The 25,742-nt window shown below is 53.6% G+C and overlaps 1 long non-coding RNA gene across 9 annotated transcripts in view; it reads left to right on the top strand.

Moving 5' to 3' along the window:
* The first annotated feature begins 204 nt into the window (after positions 1–204).
* Positions 205–25,742, top strand: part of LOC105080015 (uncharacterized) — a 34,663-nt gene continuing 9,125 nt past the window's right edge. For 2 of the 9 annotated variants that reach the window (XR_012507380.1, XR_012507388.1), the window contains exons 1-6: positions 205–353; positions 2,802–2,880; positions 3,125–3,851; positions 5,480–5,593; positions 10,033–10,173; positions 19,158–19,233. This is a non-coding gene — a long non-coding RNA (uncharacterized LOC105080015). Of the gene's footprint in view, positions 354–2,801; positions 2,908–3,124; positions 3,852–4,485; positions 5,594–5,761; positions 5,867–9,745; positions 9,942–10,032; positions 10,174–19,157; positions 19,234–19,556; positions 22,931–25,742 lie in introns of those variants that run through there. The other 7 variants (XR_012507384.1, XR_012507382.1, XR_012507387.1 and 4 more) reach the window with 7 other exon arrangements.

Genomic DNA, 25,742 nt, shown 5'->3' with positions numbered 1-25,742 from the left:
GCTCATGGAGGGAAAAAGCACCAGCGAGCTCAGGGTGTTGGTCATGGCGGCGAGGGGCACTGCGGCAGAATTTTTTCCTCCCTTCTTTGCTGCAATCTGGGTGCGGCTAGAGCAATTTGTCATAGAATCTGGGGGGCTCATTTTTCCGGCCAATCACTTTTGGAGAAATGAGCGCATTGCAGCAGAATGCGCTGACGTCAGAGACCACCCCTTCTGCGCCTCCATATAAACCCCACCCAGCCAGCCCCTAGCGCAGACGGCGGAGAGCTGGGATGGAGCGCGCCGTGGCCCGCTGGCCGTGGCTGCAGCTCCTCCGGAGAGCCGGGGCGCCCACGCGAGAACCTCCCTACCTGGTGAGTGGTTGGCCATCCTTTACCTGAAAGGATGTGCAAAAGGAAGACTACACCCGCTTCCGGGTCGGGCTCTGTCCTCCTGGACACTCCGAGAGATAGATGCCGGGGACCTTCTCCTGGAGGCGGCCGCTTCTCCTGGTCCCCGAGCGTCGGCAACGAAATTCTGTCAGGAAGGAAAATCTCCAGGCACATTTTCCTGGGGGGAAATCAGGGCCCCTTTCTAGTCCAGTCCTTGAGGGTAGGCTGGGTGCTAGGGGCTTAAATGAAGCTGAGTGGGAGGAATCTGGTCAACCCCCTGTCAGAGTCCAGTGTGCTGCAGTCACTGGGGTCCAAACCCCAGGTTTTCTGTGTTTGAAGCCACCTTTAGAATGACGAGTGGTGGGAGATATGGCGGCGATACATTCTGCATGCCCCACGAATTAGGAGGGAAAAGCACCCGAAAATAAGAGTTTCCTGGGCGTATTTTCCCGCTAGTTTTTGGCCAGGTTCTTGATAACCGTAGGCGTGAGGAGTAGAGGTTCTCATCCACTAGGGATTCCGCATCCAAGTACACAGGTCAGAGCAAAGCCATCTCCAGTCAAAATTCAGACAGTAAATTTGCTAACTGATGTCATCTGGTTTATTAAAATAGTGGAGAGATATGGCGCCCAAGTGCAAACCTGCTAGAAGCCCCCTAGGATGAGTTCCGTAGAGAGGGCAGCTGGGGGGAGGGTCAAGTAATTGGGGGCGCGGGCTGAATAGAAGCAGGGGGTGGGTTGGGGTGGAGAGAAGGCCGCGTCCTTGGGTCTGACAGAGGCTGATCAAGAGGAGAGAGAGAAATACAGAAAAGGGGTGGTTTTGGGGGGCCCTGGGCGCTGGGCACTGGGAATTGGGGGTCAGGGGTCTTTTGTTTTGCGTGACGGTTGCTGGAAGATTCTGGCACATTGTGGGCTTTTGACTTTTGATAAAGTCGCCCTCTGCCATTTCCTTTGTCCCTATCAAGCACCCCCCGCCACACCGCCCCCTCCCCATGGTGGGCCAGCGGGCTTGGGGAGGGGGAGCGCGAGCTGGTTGCTACGTGGCAGGTTTCTGGAAGGTTTTCTTGCTGGCCGCCAGAGGGCGCTGGTGGCACTGCGGAATTTTGGGGGGCGGGGTGGGGAGGGGAGGTGGCCTTTGTTCTCCTGCTGGAGGGGGTCGGGCGCGGGATTTACTGAAGAGTTCTGGATCCATTTACCTAAGGGGGAAGTGTTTTAAGATCCCTAGGTTCACTGGGGAGCGGCTGCAGGATTCACACAGGGCAGAGATGCCGTGGTCCGCACTGGTTGCGTGACAGGGTGTCGTGGAAGAGCGTGAACGCGATTAGTTTATTTCAGTCGGTATTGGTTTTGAGGGTCTTAGGAAGGTATGGCTCATTTGAGTAGGATGAAGAAGCTGTAAAATGGCTAATTAGGCGCCATCGTGTGGGGGTCTTGAAATTCTTGCTGTGGCGTAGAAGGGAGGCGAGATTGGCGGGGAGGTGCTCGATGGTGGTCTGGATAATTTTGGGCGGTTTTGCCCGCCTTTATATAATTTTCTGGTGATACTGTGTTTTGTATCATGTGTCCAGAGACCATAAGTGAGTAAAAATGGTGTATTGAGAACTGGGCCTTTAAACTTATGTTAAATTGCGTCTTCTGGAGTTTGGAGCCAAGATTTCGATGTTTTTACCTATTAAAAGTGGCGTCGTGTTCTCGAAAGACCCTTATGGCGAATGTCTCCTTGTGCAAGATGACCCCTCACAATTGGGGGGCATAGGAGGCCCCCAGGACGTGTGTGTGTCAGGGGTGCTGCCTGATGTCCACAGGTGGATTCTGGCTAGTGGCAGCAGGCATGGCGTTTAGGGGACATAGCGGTCCTGCGTGATGGGCTGGGGTGGACTGTGCCCCCTTTCCTAGCCTGAGACCTGTTGGGCGCCCCCCCCCCGCCCATTTTATGCCAGCTGTTTCCCTAGCAGCTGTGGGCCAGGCGCGGGCGGGGGCGCAGGAGGCTCCTCCTGCGCGCGCGCTGCAGGTGGCTGTGCTCTTGGGTTCTGGGTGCTGGCCGCGCGCCCCCTAGCGGTCCGTGCCTGCAAATGGCTGTCGGCCCGCTAAACCCCGCTTCTGGTTGCGCATGCGCACACAGATAACACTTGCGCCCTGTCAATCAAGTCTTCCTTACCCCCTCCCACTTCTCTCCCTCCTCCCCCTCCCACTGCTCCTCTGCCTCCTCCCTCTCCCTTTTCTCCTCTTCCCCCCTTCCCCTCCCGTTTTCCTCCTCTCTTCTCTCTTCTCCCACCTCTCTTTCTTCCCTCCTAACCCCTCCCTCCTCCTTCCTCCTGTTTCTCTACCCAGCTGCCTTTCCCTCCGCTACCCCTCCCTCTCTCTGCTGTTCCTTTGCTGGCCGTTAGAGGTCATCAAGATGGTCTCTAATCTGGCCCCTCCCATGCTGTAGGGTCTCTCCTCATGGACGACATCATCCGTTTGCCTCCTTGTCTTCAAGGACCACCTCTGGATGCCAAGCTGATGCCAAGGTGCTTGCTGCTCATCTCCGTCTTATGGTACCTCAGCCCCTCCTCCTGGCAATTAATCCACAACATGGCGGGCAGAACCCCCACCCCTGCCTCCCTCCTTGCACCACCCCCAAACCCATTAGCAATTAGAAGGCAATTTAAAATTGTAACTAATTAGTTTTAGTTGTAATTAATTCATTTAAATTTTAATTAATACCTAGACTTGGACTTTTAAGTGGGTCCTCTAACCTTTGGTCAATTGCAGAGGATGCTAAGAGGATGGATTCCTGGATCCCACCAACATACAAAGCAGCCACGGGCAGTGACCCCCAGGACCAGGACAACAAAGAATGAAGAGGACCAGGACTGATCACCCAGCTGTCCCTCTTGGCTAAAGGCTTAAACCAATGCCCTAGTGAGGGGGCATTGGGCATTAACCCCTGACCTTTGCTATGCTTCTGCCTTGATGCTCTGAATACTTTCCTATGAGTCTCTGCTTGTATTAACCTGCCAGCGACCTGGAGGGTTTCCATCCCCAGGGAGGTGTCAGTCCTCTAAATCCACCCTGTTGTTACCCATATGATGTCCTGAATGGAGGGGTCCCTTTGGGAACTTCTCAGGAGGGGGACCTGGGCCAAGGGCTCAACCAGCATCTCACTGGCAATTCCAAGGCCCAGGTGGGCTTCTGGAAGGAGCATGAGCCCCGACGCCATGCTACTGAACTGCCAAGGGCATCCCCACCTCCTTTGAGATCTCCCTGTCCTTTCTGGGGGACGGGGACCAGAAGAGCAACCTCCCAGGGTGTTGTGAGTATTAAATGAGAGAAAGCAGCCTCGGGCAGGGCCGGGCATAGAGGAGGCCATCAGCAAATGTTTGTTGAAAAAGTTTGGTCGGTCCATCCATCCCGCACCCCCTCACTTGTCTTATGCCTCTTGTCTATTCTCCCACAGCACCCTGGACAGCCTCCATCCACGGGGCTCTCCTTGCACCAGGTAGGGGCTCCACCCGGACGGGCGTCAGGTGGACATGAGCAAGGACATGCGCTGTGCATGTGCGTGGTCATTTCCAGAGCACTTTCTAGCTTCTATGCACATGTTTTTTTCTATGTCAGACATGCATGTGAGAAAGGCCACCTCATTTACAGATGCGAATGAATTCAGCATCGATTTAAGTAATTTTAAAAGGTGGGGGGGCAAGAATTTGAACTGAGTGCCCCTCCAGGGGACAGGATGGATTCACGTTTACAGTGAGGTCGCTGAGGCTGGAGGAGGGTAAGCGTTTTGTCACGTTGCTGGCAAGAGAAGGGGTCAGAGTTGGAGCCTGGGTGCTGTTTGTGGCTGCCCCTGACCACTCCCTGCCCCAGAGTTACACTAAGAGCCCTTTGATTTCCAATCAAACGTTTGACAATAGGACAGTCTGTTTGAAATCCCAGCAGCCCGGGGTGGTCTTGGGGGTCTTGGGTGGCCCCAATGCCAGTACCATGTGCTGGCCCCACCTCTCAATAACGGTGTGACCTTAAATAAGTCGCTTAACTTCTCCAAGGCTCAGTTCTTTTCATGGCCTAAATGGGGATTAAAAATGAAAAAAACAGCACACAAAAAACACCCGCGTTTACCTACCCCACAGGGCGCTTTTGAAGACCAAATGATGCAACTACTATGAAAGTGCTTTGTAAATTGCTGTGGAAATTGTGAGGTACTTAACACTGGGAGGCTGTCCCTCATTGTCACATGCCCAGCCCTGTCCCCCCTCCGTAAGAACAGTTAGCACCCACTAGGTGCTGTGAGTGTTTGCGCTCAGTAAATAAATTCCAGAAGAAATAAAAACAGAATTAATTCAACAAACATTTTCTGGAACACCTACAATATGCCCCGCACACCAGGCCTAGTCTGTGATACAAAGATGATGAAAACAGTCTCTTGGAAGCTAATTGGGGTCCTCGTTTGACCGGCACTTTCTTTCGTCCCCTTTTAAGCCAACCAGTTTTGTCCGGATGAGACAAAAACAACCCCGGGCTGCTTTAGAGAAGCTGGGCTTGGTGTAGACAATAGCTCCTGGGCTTCTGAAAGGGGCTGATTGGATTATGTGGCAAATGAAGGTGGAAGGATGACTTGGAAGGTGACAAATGAAGTGGGCGGAGAGCTGCTGTGAGTTAATCCAGGCTATTAGGAGGGACCTTTTGTCTTCCAGAGGCTGGCAGGAGCTTTTACCACTGGGTTTTACATCCTTAATGTAAAGACACATAATTTATGGTCAGTGAAAACCCAGGCCCCAGTGAGATTTGAGTGGGCTGCAAAATTGAGCGTCCTGCTACCAGGGAGTAATTATAGTGAACATTTATGTCTCCCTTTGCCATTTGCAAAGGCCTTTTTTGCAACCGTCAATTCATTTGAACCTCACAACTCCCTGTCCCGCCCCGGGGCTGGCCTGCGCCTCCTAGGGGAACAGAGGCCATCAAGCGGCCTTCGGGTGAGGGCCCCAGGCCTCTGACATAGTCAGGGGAGAGGAGTCCCCCACCCTGGCCCCTCCTTCTGAACTCGGCTCTCCCCACGGCTGTGAGCCTCTGGGTCCCTCCTGTCCTCCTTTCTGGCCACTACAGTCCCTCTCTTTCCTTTCACAGCCAAGCTTCTCGAAAGGCCTGTCTCCACTTGCTGTCTTCCTTCCTCACCTCCAATTTCCTCTCCAACCCACTGCTTCCTGACTTCTTCCACTCCGTCGAACGACTCTCACTAAGGTAATAACTTTTCTGGCCATGTTTCCGGCTCACGGACACATGGACATACGGACACATGTCCAGTCTTTCTCGCACATTCTTTCTGGCTCTGGTTCACTTCTATTGACAGACACCCCCCTCCCAGCCATGGACTTCACAGAGTCGCCTGTTCCTGGCCTCTCTCCTTAGCTTCACCTAGAAACTTGACTATCCAGATGGCTCAACTTCTGGAACCTGCCTCTTAGCGTCTCGCCCTGAGTTGGCGTCTAAACCACCTGGTGCTGAGGCCTGGGGGTAGGTCAGTTTTTCCAAGCCACCTTTTTCTCAGTAGCAGAGTAGGGGTCTTTCTTTACCTGGCAGGTCAGGTGGGCTGTCTTGCAGATAAGAACCAGACACTATCTGAGGGACTGGAAGTGAAAAGTCATGAGTGTTCATGAGAAAATACAGTTGAGGTCACCATCAGATTTTCTTCTGGGTAAAGTTCCCAGAAGGAGGACCAAAGAGAGAAGAAAAGAAGTGGGGCGGGGTTAGGAGAGAAAGAAGAAAAAATAGAAAAGGGCACCAAAGACAAAAAAAGGAGGAAAGGGAGACCTAGAAGATATTAAAACCCGCCGAGAACACATCCAGAGAAAGGGTCCTTCTTGGGTTGGGTGGAAAGAAAGTAAACAGGAAAAAGGTTTTAAATTGATTACCCCAGTGACAAATCCCAGGAAGCTTTCAAATCAAATTGCCCCATTTTGGGTTTTTAACTCCTTCTATCAGGTTTAACCTCTTCACCTCCGGCATCCTGGTTAAACCCTCCTCAGCCCCCTTGGCTGGTGATTAAATCCCGAAGGTACACGGAGTCTTTTCAATGAATGAATGGCCAACAGAAAGAGCCCTCCCCCTCCCCCCAGCTGTGTTTTTCAGTTTTTATTCCACTTTCTGCCCTTTTCCCTTAATGAACACAGGGCTAATCTTGGGCCTTGTCAAGGAAGAGGCTGCGACGTTAATGAGGTAGCTGCTGGACTCCAATATTCGACTCATAAGGAGCCTTCTTTGTCTGAGAAGGAAAAACACACTGATTATCATAATAAGGTGAACTGGCGGGGTCTGAGGCCGCACTTCTAATTTTGGTGCTGGAGCCCAGGTTTCGTCTGCTCCCCATTTAAGTCTCTGCCTCTGGCCCAGCGCGTGGTCCACTGAGCGGGGTTGAAGGCTGAAGGCAGCTCTGGGCCACAGGTAGCGCTGCTTTTGCAGAAGGTTCTTTTGTTCGACCGGACGCGCAGATGCCGCGGGCCAGGGCAGTTCAGGCCTCCCGGGTCCCTTCTCCAAGGAGAGCAGTGGGGGTGTAGGTGTCCAACTCTAGCTGGCATTGGACTTGCAGGATTAAATATGTAAGATTCCCAAATGGTGGAAAAGGCAAGTCGTAGGTGTAGACTCTGGAATTATCACCAAGTCAGCAGCCATGGACTGCCCCATCCAGGTCAGGAAGTGGGTGGGGATTAGGACCCCAGAGGCACCCGCCCTGCGGAAGGGCATGGTCTGAGGCTCACACTTGGCCCCCATGTACTGGTTAGTGAGGTTCAGGGGACCAGTGCTTTGTCAGGACCCCCCCGCAGCCAGCTCAGACCCAGCACCAGAACCTGTAGTCGCTCCTTTTGCCCTCTGAGTGTCCTCTGCTCCCATATGTCCTGCACCCGCCCGAGTCTCCCCCTTCTTTCCAGACCCTTGAACTCCCCAGAGCCCATTAATGTCTTTAGAGCAGGTGCACCTGAGTTGGAAACTTACCCTCATGTGTCCTGAGTTCTGGACGTTTCTTACCCCAAGGCAGATCAATCAAGATTAGATCACTCCAATTAAACTCCAGACTCTAGCCAGACCTTTGACCAAATGGGAAAAAGAAAAAAGAAAAAAGAAAAAAAAGCTAAGGGAGAAATGAGGCATTTGGAACAAGAAAACTTTGTTAGTTGAAAACTTATTAGTTGAAAATTCCTTCCCTTAACTGATCTGTTGGCTCATGGCATTCATAGTTCAGAACTAGATGCTCTTTCCAAGTTAATTTCAAACCAACCCTCGTCCAGTCCCTGAGTGAAATGTTGACAAATGTCCAGGTGGCCGGTTGGGGTGACTCTACCTGTTTTGGTGGAGGTGACCCAAATGTGGCCTGGGCTTGGGGACTGGCTGAGGGTGGGCACTTCTGAGAATGGGGATCCCACAAAAGCCTCCCCTCCTCCATGCAGCATTTGGATAGTAAAATAACAGAGCAGTTCCTGGTGTTGCTGAAAGAGGATTTATTTTAAATGGAAAAAAAAATCCATAAGCCTCCTCACCCTCAATTACACACCAAGAATTAAAACACCTGCCCCAGTCATTCATATTCCAGCATTTGAGAGCCTGGGGAGGGGGGTGGAAGGCAATTTTAAAGATCTGGGGCCACCAGCAGAGGGGTCTGTGCTAATTGCTCTCTCGAGTATAAGGTGGCCTGTTCTGACTTGGGTACTTGTGTCTGCAACACCCCTTCTGGGCCTGGGACAGACGCAGCTCTCAGTTGCCTGTGCACCCGAGAGCCCTGCGCTCCACCCTCCCAGCCGAGGTCCCTGCTGGCTTCCGTGTTGGCCCCTGACTCCCGGACCCACTGCTCTTGGTATCCGTCATTAAGTCCATCCCAGAGGCTCAGGAGATGAAGATGTGGCAGATGGGAAACTAGTGAGGCCAAGAGGTGTCCTCACCCACAATTCTTCTGAATTTTTTTCTGCTTTTACCACGCCTCTCTTCTCCACCCCTCTCCTCTCCGGCTCCTCCATCACCATTTCCTGATCTGGTCCTCTGGGGATGCCCTAGGCCGGCCCACTCCTCCTCTGGGTGTCCCAGCACCAGCTTGGCACAGAGTGGGGTTCAGTAAGAGTATGTGGGATGTCTGTTTGGACAGGTGAGTCACCGAAGGAACTTGACTGCCACACCCGAGCTGCCAGATGGGAGTTGCTGGGCAGACAAGGAGTTTGAGGCCCACTGGGTGGAGGGTGGAGGAGTGGGCGTCGCCCCACCCCCAGCCCCATTTGAGCCGGGGGCCTTATCAGTCTCACCCCTTCGTTCACTCACGCGTCCATCCAGTCAGCCAACAGTTGATCCTTACTGAGCAAGCCCATGGCCCAGCACCGGGCTGGACACCGGCCCCACTAGCGCGTCCCTTGACGGCCTCTGCCTCCCCAGGAGGGCGGGCCGGGGGTTGCTTCGGCCGCTGGCGGCCTGGGGGTTGCTTCGGCCGCTGGCGGCCTCGCGGCTCCAGGCCCTGGAGCAGGGACTCCTGCTCTGCAGAGAAGGCAGGCAGGAGGGTGCGCAGGGCGGCCTGCTTTCCCTGTTCGGCCAGTTGGCCCCCTTTTAACTTAACCCCCTGGAAGTCTCCAACCTTCCCTTCTCTGGGGCTTGGCTGCAGGTCCAAGCCAGCCCCTCCCACCCTCTTGGCCTCCCAGCCCCTCCTGTAGCGGAATGCTGCTGGCTGTTCTGGACCCCCGGCCTTCAAGTTCAGAGCTGAAGTAGGGGTATGGGAGCAGCTGTACTGTATGTCCCCTGGGGCTCTGGCCACACAGGTCTCCCTCTTGAGTCAGGGTCCGCGGGCTGGACCCCTCCCTCTGTGGTGCCTTCCTCCCCTGGGGTAAATCCAGCTCCTTTGCCCCTGGTTGTTGGTGGGGGTTGGGGGGCTCTGGCCCATGCAAAGGACGGATGGCTGGGAACCTCCAGGGAGCGCGGCAGGTGCTGTCCCTGCCTGGCCGCCTGCCTGCTCTGCTCTACCTGGCGGCTCCTCCCCGGCCCACCCCACCGCTGCGGCCAGGCCCACTGCCCACCAGAGCTCGGCTCGCCCGGCCTGACCCCTTTTCCTGTTCTCTGTGCCCAAGTCACTGGGCTCGTGACCCTCTGGGTCTCAGCTGTCCAGTCCTCTGCCTGCGGGTTGATTTTCCCTGCTGGGCCCACGCCTGTGGTTACCTGGCCCTGCCTGCTGCCTCGCCCCCTCCCACCTGCTTAACTTTTGCCCTGCCTTGCCCCCAACGCAAGGAGACTCTCCCCCTTAGTTTCCAGGGGGTCTTCAGTGCCCAGGGGACAGGCCCCTGCTGGCATGCGACTCCCCCCATTATCCTCCCAGAGTCTGAGTGGCTATGGGCTGCAGCTGGACCTGTGTCCCTCTCACTCCCCCAGGCCCCTTGTCGTCATGTCCTACTGGGCCTGCCCAGACGGCTGCCCTGTCCTGTCCCTGTGAGTCCCAGGCCCTGCCCCTTCCCCGGCCTCATGGCTGGTCTGGGGGCTGCCACCCGGCCTGTCGCTTCTCCTTGTACCTCTTCCTGTCATTGCTGTCCCCACGGGCCACCTCCCTCCACCGAACACCAAGCCGCAGGTGAGACTGAGCTGCGGGCCTTCCTTGGTGTGTGTCTGGCGTTTCTGGGGGGCTCGGCTTGCCGATGTCGTAACTTTCTGCCTCTCGCCAGGGTCTGCCCGTCCTTGACACACCGGTTGATGACAGTCACCTGAGCTGGATGGAAGAGGCAGAAGATTCTCCCAGACCACCTCCTTCAGGACCTGGCGCCTCATTCCCAACCTTGTACCTCGAGACACCTTCCTGGTTTGGGGTGAGTTTCTTGCTTTCTCGGGACACCATGATCTCATTAGGTTCAGCTCACATCTATTGTTCAAGAATGTACATATTTAACCTGGGAAAGGTCACTACCAGGGGCGAATCCTCTTCTACACCAGCTGTGGGGCCTGGGGTTCTGGAAGCTTTCTGGAGCCGAGACTCTTGCCACCCGGAGCCCAGATGCAGGCATGCTGTGGGCCAGTATGGTAAGTGGGGAGTGTCCACCTCAGGTCTGGGGGTCCCTGAGATCCAGCTCGAGCCAGGCACACAGTAGGTTCTCAAAGCTTTGCGCATCATGTTGATGACATGAATAACTGTGCACCTGCCCGAAGCCCGGCGAGCGGGTCCATTCAGAGAGGCGGAAATAGGCATGCCTGTCTGCTCTGTGGCTCGGAAACCATTTCTCCCCATAAGCCGTGGTAACGTCGGTCCCTGTGAGGGTGCTCGTTTCTCACACATGAGACTTTGATAATGTCTTTTAATCAAACCGTGGTTTTTGAGTGAGTTCTTCTCTTGGCCTCGCCACCTCACCCCTGAAATTGCAGTGAGACAGGAATGTCTGTTTGTCTAAATGAAACCAGTAACGGTAGAGAAGAGGCAAGCAGGCCCTTCCCGCCGCCCCGGGCGCTCCAGGGCTTGTCGTCTGTTTATCCGGGCTTCACTTGTTCCAGATGCGCTAATGCAGCCACGGGGGCCCCGGGCTGGGGCCTGTCCGGGGCCTCAGACCAGCTTTTCCCTCAGGACCAGTGGGTCCGGTTGGGTGCCCTGGCAGGTCCCGTGCAGTGAGGTGGCCATGTGGCAGCTAAGTGGGGTGGACAGGGAGAGAGGAGGCCCTGCTGAGGGCACCTCCCTCCTGGGGCTCCGGCGGCTGAGCCGTGGCAGGGCCCCTCCTGAAACTCGTCGGGGAGCCCGGGGGTCTTTTCAGAATCAGCCTCTGAGTGGAGTGTGGCTGGCTCTCTGCCTGGCGTCCCTGTATCTGAGGCTTTCGGGGTAGCTGCTGGGGTGAATGAGCGAGTGCAGTTAGACGGGAGATGGAGGCCTGGAAGGTGGAGGCGAAGCTGACTCAGCTCGCCAGACGTTTACACCCCAGTGGGCCCTGTGCTGTTCTGGTTCCGATGCCAACACCCCCACCTGATGCTCATGCACGGCGTCTCTGTGAGAGGGGAGGTGATGAATGGGGCTCCAGGCCAGAGCTGTGGGCCTTGCCTTTGGGTGCACCTGCCTGCGTGGGGCCCGCCACCCAGTGGGCAGAGCAGATGGACCCCCTTGTTCCCTGGGGGTCTTGGGTTTCCAACGCAGCTTCCATAATGTCCTTTCATCAAACAGATTTCAGAGACAGCTCTTCTGCACCTCTGCCCTTCTCCCCTGCATTGGAAATGGAGTGGGGATGTTAATTTTCAACAAAACCCACTGGAGCAGGCGGAGAGGGGCAGACATATCCAAACCCAGGGGCTGAGGCCTGTATCTGCTTGCTTTGGTTCCCCAGAGGGCCCGGCAGGCTGCAGAGAGTTGGGGAGTGTGTGCCCGGGGCTGGCTTCAGGGAGGGAGCACTGGAAAGGCTCTGCCCTGTGACATTTATCCCACAGCTGGCATTTGCTGAGCCGCCTGCAAACACAGTGACGTGGAAGAGAGGCCTGGGAGGGGGCTTCACAGAGGGCAGGGTGCGGGCTCCAGGGTGTCGTGTCCCGAGCTTTCCAGCAAGCTCTGCGGAGCTTGTCTGAGCCAAATGCCCATGGCTCCTGGACGCTTTCCCCGGGAACGTCTCAGGACTCCCTCGAGGGAGGCTGAGCTGAGGGCACAGTCAAGGTGGCAGGACCCCAGCCAGCCCCAGACTCTGCCAGCCCCCCGCACCGCCCCACCAGCATCTGGGATGGCCTGTCTTCGGGCTGTGTTGTAGTTAAGAGACACTTGTGGACGCCTAGTCTCAGGCAAAGACATATTTTGCGTTTTGCGTCTCATTAAGTAGAAAAGAGAAAAATAGGTCAAATTCTCCATTAAAGAAGTTGAAACATAACATCGTCCATCAGCCTTGCAGCTGATCACCCCAGGAATTGCAGAAAGGCTATCATTAAGTGTTGAAAGAAACGATCATTTTCAGGAAAATTCTTTTTTGATGGATTGACCCATCCCTGAGTGGGAAGGGGGAGAAATGAGACCCTGGCCGGCCAGACAGGCAGAACAGGACCCCGTCCTCTTGGCAGAAGGGGGTTCTCTGGCCTTTTGTCATTGTGCGGATGTCCCCGTGGCTCACCCTAGCTGAACGCTTCCGGGGGGGCACAGGTGTCAGGGAGGAGATGGTGGTCTGGCCTGAAAGCTGGCCCTCCGGTCCCACCTGCATCCCCTGGGGTGGATGGGAAAGGGGGCTGAGGGCAGAGCCCAGCCCTTGTGCTCCCAGAGAGGCAGAAAGTACCCCTCTCACCCCCGCGCTTCCCCCCCGCAGGTTGCCTGTGGGGCTGACTGTGGCTTTCAGGGCCCCTGACCTAGTGACTCCTGACTTGTGATTCAACCCCCCACATGTATTTCCAAGCACATTTCTCCAAATAATGTCAAAAACTGGCAAGACTTAGGGGCTACAGGATGCATGTGTTTCTTATTCATTCATTTACATGAAGTAACTTAAATGTGTTTTTTATGAGCATTCTGACCTCCAGAAAGAAAGAAAAAAAAAACCCACCCGTCTTTAATGAGCTGGCTAATGAATTTTTCCTTGAAAAGAGAAAGGCGGCTTTACACAGAAGGGGGTGTGGAAGGAGGCAAATTAAGACCCCAGAGGGTTAAAGGGCAGTGGATAGTGCAGAACCCGGCGTTGTCTGCTGGGTCAGGAAGGGGCTGGGCACTGGGAGTGTTTTCTTTTTAGAAGACTAGAGCTTAACAGGTTGCAAATAAGTCCCAAGAACTAATTCTCCTTTCCCTCTGTGGCTCTGTGCCCGGTCCCCTGTCCTAAAAGGAGGAAGAAGCAAGTATAGCCTGGTCTCCCTCCCTTTCCCAGTGTGAGCAGATGGAACATTCTGGAAAAGGGTTGGATCTTTCCATATGGGGGCCTCTCAAGCATGGGGTTCCAGTTTTGAAAGGGGGAGACGAGTCTGGGTAGGGAAGGAGGGAAGGCCGTCAGTCTGGTGCCCAGTTCCAGTGGGCCCTAGCGAATCCTGGCTTCCTGAGTGTGGCTTTAGGAAGCGGGGCCCTTTGCAGGGGATGGAAGGAAGGGGTGATGCTGATGTGGGCCCCCCTCCTTGGCCTGGAATGAGTCAGTGTTCCAGAGCCGGGAGAGGAGGGAACGAGGGTGCCCTTGGGAACCCCCTGGGAGGGGGCCTGCCCCCGCGAGCGCCCCCCAGGCCTCGTCCACCTGCCGCAGCACGTACAGCAGTGCCAGCGGGAGGGGCCCCGGGTTCAGCGGGATCCGGCAGAGGTGGGGGGACCCCTCACCTGCGCCCAGGCAGCTGCCTGGTGCCAGAGAGGTGCCCATACGTCCTGGAATTTCTAGTGTCTTCCCAATTATAGACACTAGGTCTCTAATCCCAGTCTTCACTGTGGAAAACGGATCACTAGCCACACTTTAGGGAACAAACAGTGAGGGGGTCTCCGGACAGATCTGTATTTGCTGGGCCCCCTTTGCTCCTGGGGCCTCTGTGGTCATGAGGGACCAGGGCACAGAGCAGGTGCAGGCTTGCTTGGCTGGGGTAGGCCCGGACGTGGGGAGGGGGTGTTGTGTGAGAGAGGAATTAATTAAGGGAGAGGAGGGTGGTGGAGGGTGTAGTCATGACTCTCTTAATTGCTCTCCAATTTCTTTGGGCTTAAAAAAAAATCCAGACGGAGAGTTCTTAAGTCCTCCTTCCTGGGAGTTATGTAGGGGGGTGGGCTCCCCGCCACCTCTTGCCTGGCTTCTCTCTGCGCAGTGAATAGGGTCTTTGGCGGGGGCTTATGGAGAAGACTCTTAGCCTGGGAGCTCCCAGGGCGGTTCAGATGGAAACAAAGGCCCAGGCAGAAAGGAATGCGGGGGAGCCCCCCGCGGGGAACAGCCACCTGGGGATAATTGAGAGGGCCGCGTTTCCCAGGTTCTGTGAATGCGTGCTCTCAATAGAAGGTGCCCTTTCTTCCCATGAAAAGAAGGAAACCTCAATTACCTTCCCCTGAAACAGAGCGTGTGTGTGTTCCCTCTGGGGGCTGACGCGGGCCCCTCGCCCTTGTGAGCGTGTCGGGAGCTCCGAGGCGCAGACAAGAGGCCGCACAATGTGCATCTACCCGGCTGCCCCGTCGGTGCGACCCTGCACATGCCCGTGCCTCCCTGTTCTAGGGCTTGCTTTTTGCAAGTTTCTCAGGAGGAGGACTCGGAGGAGCTTGTGCCTGGAAACCAGGATTTGATCAAACCGGGCCTGGTGCCCGAGAGGCAGCCAGAGAGACAGAATGGGGCCAAGCAGACAGAACTCCAGGACGGAAAGCTGGGGAGGGAGGACAGGCAGGGGCCGAGGGCTGACTGCATGGCTGTGCCGGCCCCTCCGGGCCCGTGGCTGAGCTGCTCCTCCCGCCCTCCCAGCCCCTTCTCTGGGCTGTCCTGTTGGGGGGGATAGAGTCATTCCTACCAGGAGAAGAAACTGGGGGATGGGGGGCTCAGAGCTCCTTGGGGCTGGTGTTTGCAGTTAGAAAGGGTGAAGGGGCTTCCAGTCAGCAGGGCCCACAGCCCTGAGCAAGGGGACCCTTGGCATTGGAGGGAAAACGGTTTGCACCACCTCTGCCCCAGGCTGCCCTGAGGCTAACCTCGCTCTGGAGGAACCAGGGGCCCAGTCCCTGCCATGGAGACTCTCAGGACCCAGTCCTGGCCAGTCCCTTTGCTACTGCTGGCTTATGAGCCTCAGTCTCCCCATCTGTAAAATGAGGCCGCAGTCCGTCAGGGCTCTCCACTCTGTGTGGCTGAAGAAGCATGGGGTGTCCGTGCTAGAAAGGCAAGGCCGTTTCACCAGAGGAGAGTTTGGATGTCCTCCAGTGCCCAGGTTGGGGCTCCACTGGCCTTCTTGGGAGCAGGGCATCCTCTCTGCCACTCGGGCCTCGTCAGTCGTAGGACAGAGTTGAATCCGGTGCTCTGGGCACAGGATAAGGTAGGTGCTCTGGGCACAGGATAAGGCAGCAGCTCTGGAGCAGACTTCCGGACACCTGGTTCCAGCCTCTGCTCAGCTCCCACTAGGGGTGTGACCTTGGCCCCTGTCTCCAGCCTCTGGGCCTCGGTTTTCCCATCTATGAAATGGGGGAGTGCAGGATCATGTCACCTGAGAGCCCTTGTGGCTCTGGGTTCCTCCCAGCTGCCTCTGGTCATTTGAGGATGGTTTGTTTGGTGGGTCTTTAGAGTTGGAGAGCTGGAGATCACTGTTTTACCGCTTTCCAATGCCCTCTACTTTAGGAAACCAGAGACCCGAGGGAGCCGGCCGCTCGCCTGGGGTGGCAGGCCCTGGACGTGAAGCCTGCTGCTGGTGGCTGTGCAGTGGGGCAGCAGTCTTGAGCCAGTCCCTATGGTCAGCTTTCTGAGAACACAGATCGGATAGAGCTCTGGCCTCAGAGCAGCTCCAAGGGGCCGCCCACGTGCTGTGGTGCAGGGATTGCATTTTATGGAACATTCTTCCAAACAGGTGGGCGGCTGGCCAGGCCTGGAACACCTTTCTGGGCTGCATAATGAGCCTGGCCCTGTGGCTGCAGTCCCAGGCGGGTGTGGCTGGCGGCAGCATCCGCCGTGGCTCGCCCTGTGCCTTTTGTCATGAGACCCTCATCCACACCTCTGTTGGCGCCCTGGCTCACTCAGCTGAGAACTTCCTGAAAAAGCCACCAGGGTGGCAAGTTCCGGAAAAGCGATCAGTCACCGGGCAGCACTGGCTGCCCGTCTCGGACTCAGTTGTGCAAACATCTCTAGCTATCTTTTTGTGCGGCCGTGTGTGGTAATAAAGAGCTCGCAGAGCTGGGTCAGGCCTGCCCCCAGTGATGACTGTGCTGGGCCGCGGCCTTTGTTTCGTGCCCTTGGTTGCTACAATACCTGCGAGCTAAAATGAGGAATCGAAAAATTGCCAGCTTCAATTAGACCAGCCGACTGCCTTTCCCAAGGCTGCCTCTGCCACTCTAGCCATTAACGGTAAACATACGCCAAATAGGCCTTAATTCTCTCTAATTGCCCACTCCTGAAGCAAAGAGTGAGATTCCAGGAAGAGGCACATGTAAACATCCCCACAGCCCGCCAGACTGAAATTAGAGGGCTGATGGGGGGCCGGCCAGAGACAGGACCATGGTTTCAAAAGATGTCCCAATTACCTCTCCCATTTTCATAAATGGGCCCGTAATGTCTTGGTCCCCGGCCTTCACAAAGGTACAGGAAATTTGCTCTGCTAAGAGCTTGCATTTGTCGGGGGAAGTTGAGAGGGTGGTCTTCACTCAACAGGTAGGAAGCCTGAGATCTGAGGCTGACGACTGTTTGTATGAACTCCAGGCTCTATTTCTGGGAATTACCGTTTTGCTAAAAATCAGCCTGTTACATCTTTCCCTGCTCTTAACCTCCACCAGTTATTTGTAGCAAAGACATGCCAGATCGATTAGATTCTGTCTGCCTCTAGGAAAGAGGAACTTTGAAAATCTTGAGAGGCAGGGCTAGGATGTTCTAACCTGGTGAAGCCTCGGAGGATGTTTTCGGTGTGTCTACTGATGCTTCGTACGTGGAGTGTGCGCTCAGTCCACGAGTTTCTGAGGTTCTCTGATCAATCGCTCAAGGAGATTATTCCCTGGGCTCTATCAGGACGCCCTGTGCTTTCCTTTGGTTCTAGACAGTGACTCATCCCTGCAGCTTCTCTGTCTGTTACGATTCCAGCCTGGCACCGTGGCACTTGTATGTCACTGCCAAGCCAGGGCTGGTACATGTGGCCTGGAAGTCAGGGCACGACTTTTCCGGGGCTGCATCTTCACAGAGCAGCCTGGGGCCTGCACGGAAGTTAATTAAGGACAATCAGGAACTCTGAGGGTTCAGAGGGTCCCCTGGGGCAGAAACAGGAAAAAACCCAGATGTCGTGAGCTGCTTCTGATCTCCCCGGTCCTGTTAACGACACCGAAGAGAACCAAGCCTGCACGACACACCAAAGCACTTTCCCGGCTCTTGGTCCCATGGGAAGTGGTAGTGCCTGTGGTCTTGCTGCGTGTGCAGGGTCTGTCTGGAGGCCTGCGGTCACCTTAGGACCAAGGTGATGATGAGAAGGGCCCCCTTCCCACAGGTGCTGCTGGGGTCCCCCCCAACAAGTGCTCCCAGGCTCCCGGGGGACTGGAGACTGTCTGGGTGGCATCCAGCACACACCAGGGACCCAGAGAACCCTCAGATAACCAGAGTCTACCTTTGGTCACCCATGAGCTGATGACTGCTTAATTAACACTTATTTTCTAAAAAAACTGTATTTTTTATTGACGTGTAGTTGACTTACAGTGTTAGTTTCAGGTGGACAGCAAAGCGGTTCTGTTATACATACACATGCAGATACATATTTCTTTTCAGATTCTTTCTCAATGCAAATCATTGCAAACAGTTGAGTCTAGTTCCCTGTGCTCTGCAGGAGGTCCTTGTTTATCTATTTTCTATATAATAATGAATGGACAGTTATTTTTTTGAAGACTCATTGTTTCTTGGTGATAAGATGAACCAGTTAGGGGAAAACAGTGTTTGGGAAGCTCGAGGCCAGGGAAGGACTCCTTAGGAGGGTTGGAAGCAAGGTGTGTGCCCCCTACGTCCTAGCCAGGTCTTGGGCACCCCAGGGAGTGAATGACTGGGAGTGAGGGGCAATGACAGTGGGGTTGGGGGGCCCAAATGGCTTCAGTCAGACAGGGCAGTGGGAACCCTTCCTCCGGGTTCCTTGACAGTTCCTTGGAGGCCAGGGGGCCCCGTGTCATGTCACCCCAATCTCTGGCTCTGCCCTACCACCTCTCAGGGCCGATCAGACCTCAGCCACCACTGGCCACCTGCGGCCTCACCTCCTTGCCTCCACTAGCGTCTTCGGAACATGTATTCGAATCAACTCACTAAAACAGTTTTTGGTAATGAATAGAGTCTTTCTTTCCTGAGAAGTTTTAGATTTACAGAAAAAGTGGCAAGCAGAGAGAATTCCCCTCCCCACCCCCACCCCCACCCCCATTTCCACGGTTGTTAACACCTGGCACGAATGTGGCAGAGTTGTTACAACTGATGCGCCAACCTGGAGCCACGAGCTGGAGTCTGTCGTCCACGCTGTGAGAGGCCGCCCTGCGCCCTACAGTCTGGGTTTTGACAGACGTACGATGCCATGTTTGTCATTATTCACCTCTTTTTGTTTGTTTGTTTAACTTTAAGGCAGATGCTTGACATCAAAGGCTTGGTGTGCCTGGTCACGGCTTTTCTGTGGTGCTGATGAAAGTGTTTGTGGAATTTTTAAAGTGAAGATGTCTGTCTAGGCAGTGTGGTCTTCCACATCCCAGGGTTTTAGGACGCATTGCCCGTTAAAGACCCCACAACCCTAGTGTGGTCCACGGTCCACTTCTCTAGTCTCATCCAGGGCCCGCTGCCCAGCGGACCCCCACCCTGAGCACGTGCTCACATGGCTTGGTTGTGCCCCCACAGTGGCCTGCGTTCCTGGTGGAATGCCCTTCCAGGGAACCTTCTCCCCAGCCTTTGGGTGTGCCCAGCTCAGCTGTCGTTCATGCAGATGCTCTAAACCTTTGGGGTCCATACAGTGGCACTTAGCATCAGCGGTAGCACCAACAACCCAAGGGCTCTTGGGTTGGGGCCACGTTCCCTGCCGCCACACCTGCCCCATCCCTCCGCGTGCCACTGAGGCTGGACTGCGGAGCTTGGCAGGGGAGACCGTGAGCGAGCGAATGTAATGGAAAGACACCTGCTTGGTGGTGTCACCAGCCCCATGCTTGCTAGAAGTTGGGGCGTCTCTGCATCCGTTGGGTGAGATTCTATTTCAGTGACCCCATGTTTTCTTATTCCAGCTGAAGACAGCACCTGGAATCCTCCACGGGAAGGGACCTCAGACACGCGACCCTAGCAGCCTCCAGCTCGAAAATCGTAAGTTGCTGGAGGGTAGGGAGCGCATCTGTGTGGGTCACCAAGGGCGGTGGGTGCCACCCAGAGCGGCCTTGTGGGAGGGACTGGTCAGCACTGGTCGGTGGTCCGCTCACAGGGAGATGGGTGCCCAGCGGGCCCAGTGAGTGCCGCCCTGGGGGGCTGTGCTCCGAGGCAGGACCCTCAGCCTCCTTGTGTCTCCTCTGCGGCAAAAGAATTCTATAGGCGGCTTCAAGTGCCGGACCCCCAAAGAAATTCTTCTCTTTCACTCCTCTAAATGAATGGCCCTTTCATTTCTGAGTCTCCCTTTGGCTCTTGTGCCGCAGGGCAGACTAGGATGGAAGTGGCCTAGCTGGGGGGCCCTTCAAAGGGCCAAGGAGAAGAACGCGGGCCGAGGGACCAGCCTCTCAAACGGGCTTCGAGCGCCAGTGACCTTCGCTTACCCCCTTGAAATGTCTGGAAAACAGAATGGACAGATTTTCTGTCTTCAAAGTTTCCGGCTAAACCTCTTCAAGTTCTTTATTGTTTGGGACTGGGACACTCGGCAGTGGTAATGGGGTTGTTCCTTTTGTATTTGCCTTGAAAGGCCAAAATATTTTTATATTGCTGCAGACAAAGCCGTCTATTTTAAGATGAACTCTGTGTCCATCGTTTCCCACCGGGGAGACTGTGTGCACCGTGTGTGTCTCTGTGTGCTCTCGGGTCTTGAAACAGGTCTCTTATGGGGATGGCCATTCACAGGGGTCCAGGGGAAGCGCCTGCCCCGCCAGGGGGAGCCTGGGGAATCTGGCCCTCACGGTAGATCTGTCCCCGCCCCATCCATTTAGGTGTGAGTCCTGGGCGGTGGTGGGGGGGGTGTGTGCTGGCTGCACTAACACGTACTGTGCCTGTGCCTGCGTCTGCCATGCGTATGCGTTAAGGACTGTGGGTTGTGCGCACCTTGGGGGTTCACTTGGTGGGAGGCAGCTGGATGGTCACAAGTACTGGGAATGTTCTCTTTTTCTGGTTGGGAGGGCATTTCCCTGGCATCTGTTACCTGGCCCAAATAAGTGAGTGGATGAATGAATGCGTGAAAACAGGAAGGGATGCGTAACCAAATAAGAGGCAAAGTAGGTGAGCCAGGGAGAGAGTGGGCCCCGAACGAGATCCCGTTGGAGGCAGAGGAGACCACTACAAAAGCTAATAAAACATTGACTCAGTAATTCAAATGTATAGCACCTAAAGTTTGTCCATACAAGAATAAACTCTAGATGAAAGGAAGAATGAATAAGAAGTGAAAATGCATCCAAGGGTGAGGGTGAGGTTCAGAGCCCCATCAAAGCAAAAAGATGTGAGAGGCAGGAGGAAACAGACGATTGAAAGGGAGAAGGAAAGTGGAATGACGCAAAATGATAAATGAAAGGGAGAAAGAGGATTTTTAAAATCGGGATGAGAGGCTATGTGAGGAGGACCATGTCCAGCTATTCGAAGTCAGGCATTAGGATGGATCCAAATACATGCTCCCAGCAGAGAAAACGAAACAACAGAGGAAGTTCAAAGAAGAGTAGAATGAAAAAGGAGGACCCAGGGGACCAAAGATGAGAGTTAACTGTAACCGAAAGTTGTCGAACTCTGGGCACACATAAATAAATAGATACCAAAATGAAAGCCAAAAAAATAAAAAATTAAAAAAACTTTAATTGAAAAGAAATATGAGTGAGTAATGGACATACCTGGACTCAGGTGGGAGCATGGCAGGAGGGGTTTTGAGTCATCTCGTCCTGGGAACTGAGGTCTGTTCCATGAAAGGATGAAAAAAAAACAAAGACAATACAATAAAATATCTAAATAAAAAAATCAATAAATATGGAAGTAAAGGCATCAGTTAAGTTCAGAACTACATTAGTGGGTGAATAGATCAACATCGAAGAGAAGGCAGTGCTGGGAGCAGGGGTCATAAATTGTCATGTATCAAGGGTTCTGGTTAGTCTGATTCTAAAAGCCGCAGTTCTATCAAAAAATAGCAAGTCTTTAAATAAACAAGTAAAGGAGTATCTAAAGAAACAAAGGTGAAGGAAAGAAGAAACCAAAAGAGAAAAAAGAAAAAGCAATGAAGAAACAAAGATGGGAGGGAGTGAGGGGGGAGGAGCGCGGCCTCAGGCATTCCTGATGAGCGTGTTGGAGGCTTGTAATTAATCCCATCTGGGCACCGAAGCGCCAGGGGAATGAAAGAAGACAAGAGAACAAAGTGAGAAAGGAGGAGATATGGAAAGCTGCAACGAAAGAGGGAAAGAAAGAGTGAGGAGGTGATAGTGGCCACGCATGAATGGGGAGGTCCTGGAGGGGTGACGAGAGGAATGGTAATAAGGACCTGCACAAGCTGTGGGTCAGAATGGGTCCAGGTCTGAGTAATCACTCCCATTGATGGAGGAGTAAATACCTCATAAAAGGGAAGAAAACGGGAAGGGAGAATGGTGTGGAAGGGTGAATGCAGGGAGGAAGGCGTTCGTGACAGAGACGTGGAGCTGCAGGTGCCGGGGAGGCGGGGGCAGTGTTTGCAGGTGGCACGCCGACTCAGCTGTCCGTGCCCACCGGGCTCCGAAGCACACGAGAAGTCAAGAAAGGAAGAGGGAGAGAGAAACAATGAAGATGGGGCAGAAATGAAAAAATAAAAATTCAATTAGAAATTAAAAATTAGAAGAGGACAAAGGTGATATGTTAACAAACAGACAGGTAAATACATTTAGAAGAGAGAGCTGTTTTGGGAATAAGAATGAGAGGGGGCCTGAAGCAAGTTCACTGATGAATTCACATCTGGGCTTCTGAGATGGGCCACTGCCCACCCAACCAGGAGGCAGCTCAGAACTGAAACACGTTAAGGGAAGACCTCGGTGGGGCCAGGGAGGTCAGGACCTACTGACTACAGATGATCACGTATCCAATTAGGTGCACCTGCCATCTAGAATTGTAAAAATAATGACTGAAAAGAGTCAGCCTGAATGAATGCATGAATGCATGAATGAAGGAATGAATAAGAAAAAAGCTTTGCAGTGACCAGGGAGGTGGCGGTTGCAGAAGGGTTGGAGTTCATCCAAGCCTGATCTCCAAGAGGAAGAAAGGCAGTAAAGAAAAAAAAAAATTCAAAGACTGGTAGGGAAGAAAAAAAAAAAACAGTTAAGATGGGGGAAAAATAAAAATAAAAGAGTAAAAAGATAATAAAAGAAGATAATAAATAGGTAGGTCGGACAATGAAGTCTATGAGAGGGGACGGGTTTAGCACAGAGCATCCACATTAATTCAAATCTGGTCCTGAAGTTTATAAATAATAAAAACAATACGATAAATAAAAGCCTAAAGGAATAAATGCATGCATTCCACGAGAAGGCAAGAAAAGGAGTTTGAAAAATTGCAGGAAAGACTGGGAGAAAGAAAGATGTGGGAAAAGAAATTAAAATAGACACGTGGAGGAATTGACACTTCCTGGATAAGAACTTCAAGATAATAAACACATATTATTCATTAAATATAATAAATAGTAAAAGTTGAGGTTCATCAGTAAGAAAACACAAACCTCGAAGGAAAAAAATGGGGTAAATAGGGGGATGGTTGTGTGAACGAATGAATGACAAAGATGATTTTAATTAATTCACGTCTGCACCTGAGGCTCCTGAGATGAAAAGAATGCAAAAAAGAGCGAGGAAGGCGGGGACATCGAAAATTATGACAAGATGGGTATTAGCAATAAAAACATATTGAATGAATAAATAAATACATACATAAATCTATGAGCGAGAGGACCGTGCTAGAACAAAAAAAAATGAGGAGGTGCCATGAGCCAGGAATTATGACTGGTTCAAAACTGGGCTGCGGAGGTAGTTAAATAAATCCTGAAGCAAACCAGCAGTACAAGGAATTAACGAACAGAAGGGGCCCCACGTGGACAGGGGCTGAGGAGGCTCGGGAACCACAGATTGTGGTTAATCCAGTTCTGTGCACCTGAGGTCCATTAATAAAAGAATAAATACCGAAATAAAAGAGTGACAGAAAGAATGAACGGACCCAGGAACGACTGAATTAGAAATGGAAATGCCTGGCGCGGCCAGGAGCGCGTGGCCCATGGGATTGTCACTCATCTCACTCCTGGCACCTGAGGTTCCTCAGAGAGGCAAGATGCAAGGAAGAGAAGTGTCAGAGTCAAAGAAAGAGATGAGGAGAGGCAGCGTGAGACTAAGTGGAAGAGAAAGGGCGTGGGGTGGGGGTGGGGCGGGGAGCCAATGAAAGCACACTCATGCCGTGGGTGTGTCTGCACTAGCGAGCTCTGAGGATCAGGGATGAGGTCAGCACTAATCCTTGTGATTGATGAGCTCATCCAGCCCCTGCTTCTAGGGCAAGGGAAAGTGGAGAGAACGGGAAAAAAGGGAGCAGAGGAAAGATGATAAACAAACAACCCAAGTGATCAATGCTTAGTTGAGAGAGGTTGTCTAAACAGGGATTAGAATTAATTTACATCCATACTCCTTAAGTAGGTGAATAATACATCACTCCTTTCCAGGAATAGATGAAAAAGAGGAAATATCCGGCCCAAAGACAAGACTGCATCTTCCAGTCTTTTATTATCTTTATATAATCAAATATAGGCACTTGAGGTCCATGAATAAAAGAATAAACACCAAAATGTAAAAGGTGACCAAATGCCCGGAAGAAAGGTTGAAAACGCAAATAAATACGTGTGCCAATGATGGTTATTTTGCCCATGGAGTTTTAACGAATAAAATTATTTCCCAGGGGACGAATAATAAGTAAAAAAACCCCCAAAAAACAAAAAACCCAAACTCCTAATAAGCAAGAACAGAAAGGCCAATGTGTGCGTGAGTGAATGAATGAACGAGAGGTGGAGCTGCGTGGACCAGGGACAGGATGTCGCATGGGGTCCTGACTCATCCTTCTGTGCACCTGAGTTTATAAGAATGAGGGGACATAAGGAAGAATGAGAGAAAGAGAATAAAAAGGAAGAAATAAGGAATAAATGTAACATATGACTGAATGGGGCTGGTGAATGGAGATCTCCACGAATGAAGGGCTGTCATTAATTTAGAATGGTGCCACCGAAGCCTGTGAATAAAGGCATCAAATCTGAATGAATGAATGGCGGAAGAAATGGATGAGCGACTGGAAGGAAGAGGGAGGGGAAGGAAGGGAGGAAGGAGAAATAGAAGGGAGAGGGTGGAGGAACTTTCCTGTTTGGGGTCTCTGGGTTCCAGCCAGCTGAATGAAGTGGGTACCAGGGCGGGGTGGCTCTTCGCATGTTGTGTGCTTGTTTCATGCACTTTCCCAGCGGGGAGGAGCTGCCTCAGGAAGACCCTTGCCTTGGAGCGCCACTGTCACCTCCTGGCTGTGGGGGCCATTTCACATCATTACTCTCATTATCAATCTCCCCATCCGTAAACTTGGAATGGCATCGGCTCCCCGCTTGGACTGATCATGGGGGCAAATGCTGTCCTAACGGTTGGCAGTGCCCTGTCCATAGCCCTGGGGAGGAGGGAGGGCTCAGGCCCTGGGCCCTGAGGAAGGTTGCGCGAACAAGAGATGTTGGGCCAGTTGGGTGTCTGGGCCCTTCCATGGGCGTGGGTCACCTGCGAGGGAGGCTCTTCCCGCCAGGGGGCAGCAGAGGGTAAGGGAGCAGGAGGCCCTGGGTGGTGCATGGGCCCCGCCTCGCTGCGCCGTCCAGGGGGCGGGGCCACTCACTCCCAGGGGCTGCGCAGGGGAAGGGCAGGCAGGGCCACATCACCAGAAAAGAAACCTTGTTCCTGCAACTTTCTGAAACTGCCCGGGAGCCTTGCAGCTGGGTCTTCTATGGCGTGGGCTGCCTTCCCTACTCAACTCAGGGGGCCCGGGGCAGGTGCATCTCAGCCTGGGTTGGGTTTGCAGAAGTGGTCCCGGGCTCCCGGCCCCCCTGCCCTGGCATCCCCAGAGCCCGTTTCAAGGCCTCGCTGTCTTCTCGGCTGTTTCCAATGTACTCTGTATCTCTGCGGAAAGCGCGTCGGCACTGTGTGTTGTTGAACTTGTGCCCTCTCCCCGTGACCTGCTCTCTCGGGGGCTGTTTGTACTGGCGTTTCCGACCCCAGGGACCCCCTGGTTCTGTGCAGTCTCCTTTCTCTGTATTGGACAGGATTTGTGCACTTGTGTGTTGTGTGCCTGTGTTTGTCTACAAAAATGAGGACCGAAGTCCCTCTCAAACTTCTCAATTCCTGTTTGGGACATTAAAAGAAAAAAAAAAAAATTGAATTCCTAGCAAGTGCCCTGAGCAGGAGGAGCCAGCTTGGCTGGACCCAGGACTCGTGGCTGGGAGCACGGAGGCCTCGGGGAGTCGGGTGCAGGTGGGGCTAATGTTTTGCCTGGTGGGCGGGGAGTAGGGAGTTCATTGCAGGGGAGTTACACTCGGAGTGACTTTGGGTCCCTGGTGGGAACAGGGCGTGGCTGGCCACAGGCTCGAGGCGGGGCTGCAGCTCTGGTCCAGGCGCGCTCTGAGGGCA

Source organism: Camelus bactrianus, chromosome 6 (assembly GCF_048773025.1).
Source record: "Camelus bactrianus isolate YW-2024 breed Bactrian camel chromosome 6, ASM4877302v1, whole genome shotgun sequence".
NCBI lineage: Eukaryota > Metazoa > Chordata > Mammalia > Artiodactyla > Camelidae > Camelus > Camelus bactrianus.
This window is presented reverse-complemented; position numbering and strand designations above follow the sequence as displayed.